Raw genomic sequence first — 9,781 nt, 5'->3', positions numbered from 1 at the left:
GAGGAGTTATTTACACATCAGTTGGAAGAAATTAGTGATGCGCAACCATTATTGCCAGAGGATGTAGATAAAAGGGATATGACTCAGTCAGGCAGCATTACACACATGGATGTATGGTGTAATGGTGATGATGTACCCGCTGCTGCTTCCTTTGCTGAGTTGTCAGATACAAGTGAAGCGGTTGATGATGACAATGTGTCCGGGGATGTCACGTGGGTGCCCGCTCGAAGAGAAGAAGAACAGGGGGAAAGTTCAGATGGGGAGACAGAGAGGAGGAGGAGACGAGTTGGAAGTAGGGGGAGGTCGTCGCAAGGAGCTAGTGGAACAGTCAGACAGCTTGTATCGGCACCCGGGGTCAGCCAGACAGCACGCCAATCAATGCATGCTGTTGCCACCACCAGAATGCCGTAATTGCAAAGCTCAGCAGTGTGGCATTTTTGTGTGTGTCTGCCTCTGATAACAGCGATGCCATTTGCAACCTGTGCCAAAAGGAAAAGAGTCGTGGGAAATCCAACACCCACCTAGGTACAACTGCTTTGCGAAGGCACATGATCGCACATCACAAACGCCTATGGGATCAACACATGATGACGAGTACAAGCAGCACACAAGCTCAAAGCCACCATCCTCCTCCTGGTGCAGCATCTTCAGTCACGTCAACCACTGCTGTCCTCCATGCCCCCTCTCAACCATCCGCCACTCCGTCTCTCACCTTGAGCAGTTCCTGCTCATCTGCCCACAGTCAGGTGTCTGTCAAGGACATGTTTGAGCGTAATAAGCCAATTTCACAGAGTCACCCCCTTGCCCGGAGTCTGACAGCTGGCTTGTCGGAAATCTTAGCCGGCCAGCTTTTACCATACAAGCTGGTGGAGTCTGAGGCCTTCAAAAAATTTGTAGCTATTGGGACACCACAGTGGAAGGTAGGTAATTTCTTTTCACAAAAGGCAACCCCCAACCTGTACCCTGGCACACAGTGTTGGGGCAAGGGTCCATCTGACCCCTGATACCTGGTCTGCAAAGCACGACCAGGGCAGGTATATCACCTACACTGCGCATTGGGTAAACCTGCTGACGGCTGCCAAGCATGTAATGCGTGGCTCTGCAGAGGGGTTGGTGACACCACCACGACTTGCAGGCAGGTCTGCTGCCACCTCCTCTACTCCTCCTACTCCATCCTCTTCGATAACCTCCTTGGCTGAGTCCTCTTCTGCTGCTGCGTCTTGCTCCACATCAACTGCACCCCCCCCCAGCTCCCCAGGGGCTATTCCACATCCCGGATACGACAGTGTCACACCATCTTGGGGTTGACTTGCCTGAAAGCAGAGAGTCACACCGGACCAGCACTCCTGTCCGCCCTGAATGCACAGGTGGATCAGTGGCTGACTCACCAACTGGAGATCGGCAAAGTGGTGTGTGACAACGGAAGCAATTTGTTGGCGGCATTGAATTTGGGCAAGTTGACACATGTCCCGTGCATGGCACGTGTGTTGAATCTGATTGTACAACGCTTTGTGCATAAGTACCCAGACTTACAGGACGTCCTCAAGCAGGCCAGGAAGGTGTGTGGCCATTTCAGGCGTTACCTTACTACAGCCCTCTAAATTTCCACTCGCCTGCTCGCAGTTAGCGAGTGAAAATTTGCTGAGGGCGAGTGGAGAGGAGGCGCTGAGAGCATGAGTGACCGCTAACCTGCGCATTGCCTGGCTGCAACACAGAAGCATTAAGAAGCTCCCGCTGGCTGCAGCTAACTTCTTTTCAGTTTTTCTGGAGCTTCGGGAGTGGTGGCTCCTGTCCCGCGGCTCCCGTCCTGCACAGCCCCGCGCGGCTCCCGTCCTGCACAGCCCCACGTGGCTCCCGTCCTGCACAGCCTCGCGCGGCTCCCGTCCTGCACAGCCTCGCGCGGCTCCCGTCCTGCACAGCCTCGCGCGGCTCCCGTCCTGCACAACCCCGCAGCTTCTGTCCTGCCCTGCGGCTCCCATCCTGTGCAGCCCCGCGGCTCCCATCCTGCCCTTTCCCCGCGCGGTTCCTGGAGAGGAGGTGAGTGCAGTGCATCAAAAACTATGGAGGGAAGGGGGAGGTGACAGCTGTGGACCATAGTGCCAGTGGGGGTGAATTTGTGAAAAGGGGGGGTGAAGTTGTTAAAGCTGGAAAGAGGTTGTGCAAAGTGATAGCTGTGTAGTGTTGAGGGGGGGGCAGGTGATACAATGGCAAGAGCTTGTAAGGGGGGGCTGGCAGGTTTTTTGAAGGTGACAAGGGATGAAGAGGTGAAAGTTGAAGAGATGAAAGCTGTGGATTGGGGTAATCTGTAGATGGGGGTGCAGTAGTGACATGTGGAAGGGGGGTAGAGACAAGCTGTAATTGTGGATTGGGAGTGTAAGCTGTAGATGTGGGGGCTGCAGAGTTGAGTTGTTGACATGTGGTACAAAGGTGAGTTGTGGGGGGGGGCTAAGATGACATGTGGACAGGGGTGCAGAATTGAAGAGGGACAGGGGAAAGAAGAGGTGTGTTGTGGACAGAGGAAGTAGCGAATGGGAGAGAGAAGTGGTGAGCTGCAGACAGGAGGGAGAGAAGTGGTGAGCTGTGGACTGAGGGAAGAAGAGGTGAGCTAGGGGGGGAGAAGAAGAGAGCTGTGGACAGGAGAGAAGAAGAGGTGAGCTGTGGACAGGAGGGAATAAGAGGTGAGCTGTAGACAGGAGGGAAGAAGAGGTGAGCTGTAAAAGGGGAGCACAGGTCATTTGTGGACAAGGTTTGCAGAGGTGAGGTTTGAATGGGGGGCACAGAGGTGAGCAGTAGATGGTTAAATTGGGGGAGATATGCAAGTACTGTCCGCTTATTTTTTTTTATGTGCCCTGTGTGGTGGGGGTTATTATGATGTCTACTGACATCAATGCTAGGGGTTATTTATGCATCTTCTGATACCTGCGTTGGGGGTAATTATGGCGTCTGGTACCAGTGCTGGGGGTTTTTAATACATCCACTGACAACAATGCTGGGGGTTATTACCGCAGCCTCTGATACCTGTTTTTGAGGTTATTATTACTGGCACCAATGCTGGGAGGTATTATAGCATCCACTGACACCAATGCTGGGGGTTATAATTACGTTGTAATTTTATTCGAGTTTAGGGGCGGGACAGGGTAGGGGTAACTGGTGGCGAGTAACTCTTAAGGCCTGGATAGTAGCTCAGGACTTGAAATTTTGAGCCCTGCCTTACTACACATCCATGGCGCACTTTTCAGATATTCAGCGGCGAAACAACATGCCTGTGAGGCGCTTGATTTGCGACAGCCCGACACGTTGGAATTCAACACTCCTAATGTTCGACCGCCTGCTCCAACAAGAAAAAGCCGTCAACGAGTATTTGTATGACTGGGGGGCTAGGACAGCCTCTGCGGAATTTTTTGGCCACGTTACTGGACGCTCATGCGCAATGCCTGTAGGCTCATGCGTCCTTTTGAGGAGGTGACAAACCTAGTTAGTCGCACTGAAGGCACCATCAGCGACATCATCCCATTTATTTTCTTCCTGGAACGTGCCCTGCAAAAAGTGCTGGATCAGGCCGTAGACGAGCGTGAAGAGGAAGAGGAAGAGTTGTGGTCACCATCACCACCAGAAACAGCCTTATTAGAATTGCTTGCTGGACCTGCAGAAACGCTGGAAGAGGAGTGTGAGGAAGAGGAGTCAGAGGAGGAATGTGGCTTTGAGGAGGAGGAGGAAGACCAACCACTGCAGGCATCCCATGGTGCTCATTGTCACCTATCTGGTACCCGTGGTGTTGTACATGGCTGGGAGGAAGAACGGACCTTCAGTGAGATCAGTGAGGACGAGGAACGGGACATGAGTAGCTCGGCATCCAACCTTGTGCAAATGGGGTCTTTCATGCTGTTGTGCCTGTTGAGGGACCCTTGTGTAAAAAGGCTGAAGGAGAACGACCTGTACTGGGTGGCCACGCTACTACACCCCCGGTATAAGCAGAAAGTGCCTGAAAAGTTACCAAATTACCGGAAGTCGGAAAGGATGCAGCAGTTCCAAAATAAATTGAAAAGTATGCTTTACACAGCATACAAGGGTGATGTCACAGCACAACAAGATATCTAACAGTGGAAGAGGTGAAAGTAATCCTCCTCCTACCATGACCACGCCGGCAAGGACAGGACGATTTACAGACGTGTTGTTGATAAAGGACATGCAGAGCTTTTTAAGTCCTATGCATCGCCACAGCCCTTCGGGGTCCACCCTCAGAGAACGACTTGAACGACAGGTAGCAGACTACCTCGCCTTAACTGCAGATATCGACACTCTGAGGAGCGATGAACCCCTTGACTACTGGGTGTGCAGGCTTGACCTGTGGCCTGAGCTATCCCAATTTGCGATAGAACTTCTGGCCTGCCCCGCTTCAAGTGTCCTTTCAGAAAGGACCTTCAGTGCAGCAGGAGGAATTGTCACTGAGAAGAGAAATCGCCTAGGTCAAAAAAGTCTAGATTGCCTCACCTTTATTAAGATGAATGAGGCATGGATCCCGAAGGGACTGACAGTGGGCGATACATTTGACTAAAGGCCTGATGAGATGAGCTTCCTTGGGCTAAAAATGGTCCACACGCTGCTGTATTTTATTTCTGCATGTCGGATGACTTGCGTGACTTATCCGCCACCAACTAGGGTTCAAGCCACAATGTTTTAGTGCACTTTCTGCCTGGAAAACATCTATTTTTCTGGCCTCTGCTACAGCAGCGGCTGCAACAATACATACTTTTTCAGGCATGTGTACATGGCTAATTTTTCTGGCCTCTGGTGCTGCACTGTGGCAGCAAAAACAAAACCAAAAAAAAAGGCACATACATGTGTCAATTCCCCTTCGTGATCGTTACCTTGTTATGGTGAAGGGGCTTGCGTATCACAATGAAGCAACCACCTCTATGATTGTGTTGGCACACCCCAGATGATAAGGTCGTTGCTTCATTGTGAATAGACCAAAAGCGATCGGCTGGATAATTTTGCATAGAAAAAACATAAATTTTCTTTGTGATCATCTAAGGTGATCATTAAAGCCTACTAGGCCAAAAATGGGCCCACACTGCAGAATCATTGTTTTCTGGGTCACTTAACTGTCACTGAACTACCTCAGCACGACCATAGGCTTTGAAAAAACCCCATCGCCTACAATCTCCAAAACGTGCGCATGAGCACAGTCATCACTATACCAAGATTTTCGCATAGAGGAATAAAATGTATGTCATGAGTGTGCCAACTATTGACATCTCTTTGCGGTTGTCTAAATTCTATTCCATACATGTCTCCTGATAGGGGACGTAACAGGGATTAAACTGATAGGAATAGTACTACTTAACATGCCAGCCTCTGCGGAGCTGGGTATTTTTTGGCCGCGTTACTGAACGCTCATGCACAATGGCTATAAGCTCATGCGTCCCTTTGCGGAGGTGACAAACCTGGTCAGTCAAACCCAAGGCAAAATCATCGACCTCATCCCATATGCGATTTTTCTGGAGTGTGCTGGATCAGGCCGTAGATAAGCATGAAGAGGAAGAGTTGTGCTCGCCATCACCACCAGAAGCAGCCTTGTCGTCGTCGATTGCTGGACCTGCGGCAACGCACAGTGAGTGAGTAAGTGAGAAACTTATATAGCGCAGCAACATGCAAATTGAATCGCCTCTGGGCGGTCGTTGTCCCTTTCTCCTTTGTCCTCAAAAGAGATGGGTTTTGATCTTTCTCCTAAAGGCCAAGTGATTCTCCTACAACCGAATGCTGGTTGGTAAAGCGTTCCATAGTCTAGGTCCTTGGACCGCAAATCTTCTTTCTGAGAGAGAGGAGTCTGAAGAAGAGGAGTCAGAGGAGGAAGGTGGCTTTGAGGAAGTGGAAGACCAACCATAGCAGGCGTTCCAGGGGGCTTGTTGTCACCTTTCAGGGACCCTTGGTGTTGTACGTGGCTGGGTGGAGGAAGAGACATTCAATGACATCAGTGAGGACAAGGAACGTGACATGGCTAGCTTGGTATCCAACCTTGTGTAAATGGGGAGTTTGCGGTTGTGCAAATGGACTGTTTGCGGTTGTTTGCTGTGCGTTAAACGGGGAGTTTGGTCTGTCAGAGTTTGGTCTGTCACTGTGAACCCTAACCCTAACCCTGTTACAGACAGGGTTAGGGTTACAGATAGGGTTAGGGTTACAGATAGGGTTAGGGTTAGGTTTACAGATAGGGTTAGGGTTAGGGTTACAGACAGGGTTAGGGTTACAGACAGGGTTAGGGTTAGGGTTACAGACTGTAACCCTAACCCTATCTGTAACCCTAACCCTGTCTGTAACCCTAACCCTAACCATGTCTGTAACCCTAACCCTAACCCTATCTGTAACCCTAACCCTATCTGTTACCCTAACCCTAACCCTGTCTGTAACCCTAACCCTAACTCTTACACTACCTGATCGATACAACATCATACCTGATGTTTTAAAGCACGTTATTCCAAACAATTTAGGAATGTTAGGTGATTTATGCCCTTTAGAGATTATAAACGGACTCTGCGACAACTACGTAATTTTACATGGGAGTTTTGCCATGGATCCCCCTCCGGCATGTCACAGTCCAGGTGTTAGTCCCTTTGAAACAACTTTTCCATCACTATTGTGGCCAGAAAGAGTCCCTGTGGGTTTTAAAATTTGCCTGCCCATTGAAGTCTATGGCGGTTCGCCCGGTTCGCCCGTTCGCGAACATTTGCGGAAGTTCACGTTCGCCGTTCGCGAACTGAAAATTTTAGGTTCGCGACATCACTAAAGAGCAGTCAGCGTTGAGCAAGGGTCAGAGCACCCTTTAAATAGGCTGTCTGATTCCAAAGGTGACTGTGGACGCACACGCACATTGGCGCACCTGCGATCAGCTGGGTTTCGTATGCGCGCATGTGCGCCCAATGCTCTACAATGGTTCTCTTACATCTACACTGTCTTGTGTCTTGTAGTTTAACCCTGCTTTTAAAATAAAGGAAGCGCAACTTTGGTAAATTATGGAATTTTTCGTGTGCTTTGTTTGCTGAGTGCCACTGATTCTGTTGATGCAGGAAATCATAATCTGAGGAAGTGTTGAGTTCATAGAAGGTCGCATTTGTCTATCTTGAGATGGTGGTGGAATGATGAGCTTGCTTAGACCTTCATGGTATTGGGGTCTGTAAATCTGGTGAGTGGACATTACTTCTTTGATGGAGGCACACTGGATTCAATATTACAACACAGAAGATCAGCAAAACCAATATTTCTGTAGTGATCAGTACAAACATATGTGTGTGAAAAGATATGGCTAACTCATATTAAACCATCATAAACAATGTGCATCAAATAAATGGTGAAATAGTCCCATAACTATAATTCACTTATGCATAACAAATAAGTAAACTTTAAATATAAATATATAAAAGTCCAAATGTGAAATCTTGAAAATTATGAAAGTCCACATGTAAGACTCAGAAACCAAATCACAGACAAGTGTGCCAGTTCCCTTACCAAACAGTAACAATCTCCAAATGATAAGAGAGTAACAGCTCAGAAATCATCCAATTAGGGGGCCACCACTTAGGATACCACTGACTCCACTGCCACCACGGTACTTCACTGGTTATCCAAAGCCAGCACCATAAAATAATAATAGGAAGGAGATAGAACAAAAAATAAAACATAGGGTAGTATGCTAAAACCATGTGATTTATTAAAAGTACAGTATTTGTGGGGAAAAAAGGACGCCAATTTTTTTTGGGAGCCACGTCGCACGACCGCACAATTGTCAGTTAAAGCGACGCAGTGCCGAATTGCAAAAAGGGGCAAGGTCCTTTAGCTGCATTTTGGTCCGGGTCTTAAGTGGTTAAGATGATGGTGGCTATTAGGAATGAGCTTTAAGTTTGAGTCAAACTCATGTTCGACTTGAACATTGTCTGTTCGGCAAACAGCGAACAATTTGGGATGTTCGTGGCAAATTCGAAAAGCCGCGGAACACCCTGTAAAATCTATGGGAGAAATCTAAAGTGCTAATTTTAAAGGCTAATATGCAAGTTATTGTCATAAAAAGTGTTTGGGGACCTGGGTCCTGCCCCAGGGGACATGTATCAATGCAAAAAAAGTTTTAAAAACGGATTTTTTTTCGGGAGCAGTGATTTTAATAATGCTTAAAGTGAGACAATAAAAGTGAAATATTCCTAGGGGGATGTATAGTATGCCTGTAAAGCAGCGCTTGTTTCCCGTGCTTAGAACTGTTCCTGTACAAAGGTCCTTCAGGTCTGGTATGGATATTAAGGGGAACCCCGCATTAAATAAAATAAAAATATATGTGGGTTTCCCCCCAAATATCCATTCCAGACCCTTCAGGTCTGGTATGTATTTTTAGGGGAACTCCACCCCAAATTTAAAAAAGAAAATGGCGTGGAGTTCCCCCCAAAAATCCACACCAGACTCTTTATCCAAGCACGCAACCTGGCAGGCCGCAGGAAAAGAGGGGGGGGGACGAGAGAGCGCCCCCCTCCTGAACTGTACCAGGCCACATGCCCTCAATATTGGGAGGATGATTTGAGGGTCTGTGACCCCTCAAAGCACCATGGCCCCATGTTGATGTGACGTGTGAGTGACACCACCCCCTCTGATGTAACGCAGGCTTTTCCGTTACATCAGAGGGGGCGGGGTCACCCGTCACTGGGAAAGCCTGGGCTTTCCCTTGCATCGGAGGGGGACAGGGTCACGTGATGGGTATCCCCGCCCTCTCCTACATAAGAGATGTCACTGGCTGAAGCTGCGTCATTCCCGGGGTGTCTCCGGTGGAAACAGGTGATGCGCTGCGCTGGATGGACATCTCATCGCTGGATCCTGGACCGGGATGAAGGGAGATCTTCTCATCGCTGGACCCCAGAGGGGAGAACACCCATCGCAGGATACCGACAGCGTTGGAGCGGAGACCGAGAGTGGATTACCACCACTGGAATTTTTATTTTATTTTAATAAAGGACTTTCCCAACGGTGTCTGTGTTTTTTTTTACAATTGTTACACTTTTTTTGTGAAATGGTAGAGGTACAATGTACCCCATTACCAATTCACATAGGGGGGGCTGGATCTGGGGGTCCCCTTTGTTAAAGGGATCTTCCAGATTCTGATAAAACCCCCACTCACAGACCCCCACAACCACTGGGCAAGGGTTGTGGGGATAAGGCCCTTGTCCCCATCAACATGGGGACATGGTGCTTTGAGGGGTCACAGACCTCCAAAACATCCTCCCAATGTTGAGGACATGTGGCCTGGTACGTTTCAGGAGGGGGCGCTCTCTCTCGTCCCCCCTCTTTTCCTGTGGCCTGCCAGGTTGCGTGCTTGGATAAAGGGCCTGGTGTGGATTTTTGGGGGAAACTCCACTCCATTTTTTTTTTCAATTTGGGGTGGAGTTCCCCTTAAAATCCATACCAGACCTGAAGGGTCTGGAATGGATATTTGAGGGGAACTCCACATATTTTTTTTTATTTGATGTGGGGTTCCCCTTAATATCCATACCAGACCTGAAGGGCCTGGTAATTGAATTTGGGGGGACCCCCAAGCATTTTTTTTTATGAATGACTTTTCTCTGTATTGCCAGGAGCCGACAATTCATTACATTATAGCCGCTAGTGATTTTAAATGACTTTTTTTCCTTCAGAAATGACACTTTGTGCAGGGACAGTTCTAAGCACGGGAAACAAGTGCTACTTCACAGGCATACTATACACCCCCCCCCATGTATGAAATTTAAAGGAATATTTCGCTTTTATTTTT

The sequence above is a fragment of the Rana temporaria genome, chromosome 3 (genome assembly GCF_905171775.1).
Source record: "Rana temporaria chromosome 3, aRanTem1.1, whole genome shotgun sequence".
Classification (NCBI taxonomy): Eukaryota; Metazoa; Chordata; class Amphibia; order Anura; family Ranidae; genus Rana; species Rana temporaria.
The sequence above is the reverse complement of the archived record's forward strand: the minus strand, read 5'-3'. Positions refer to the sequence as shown.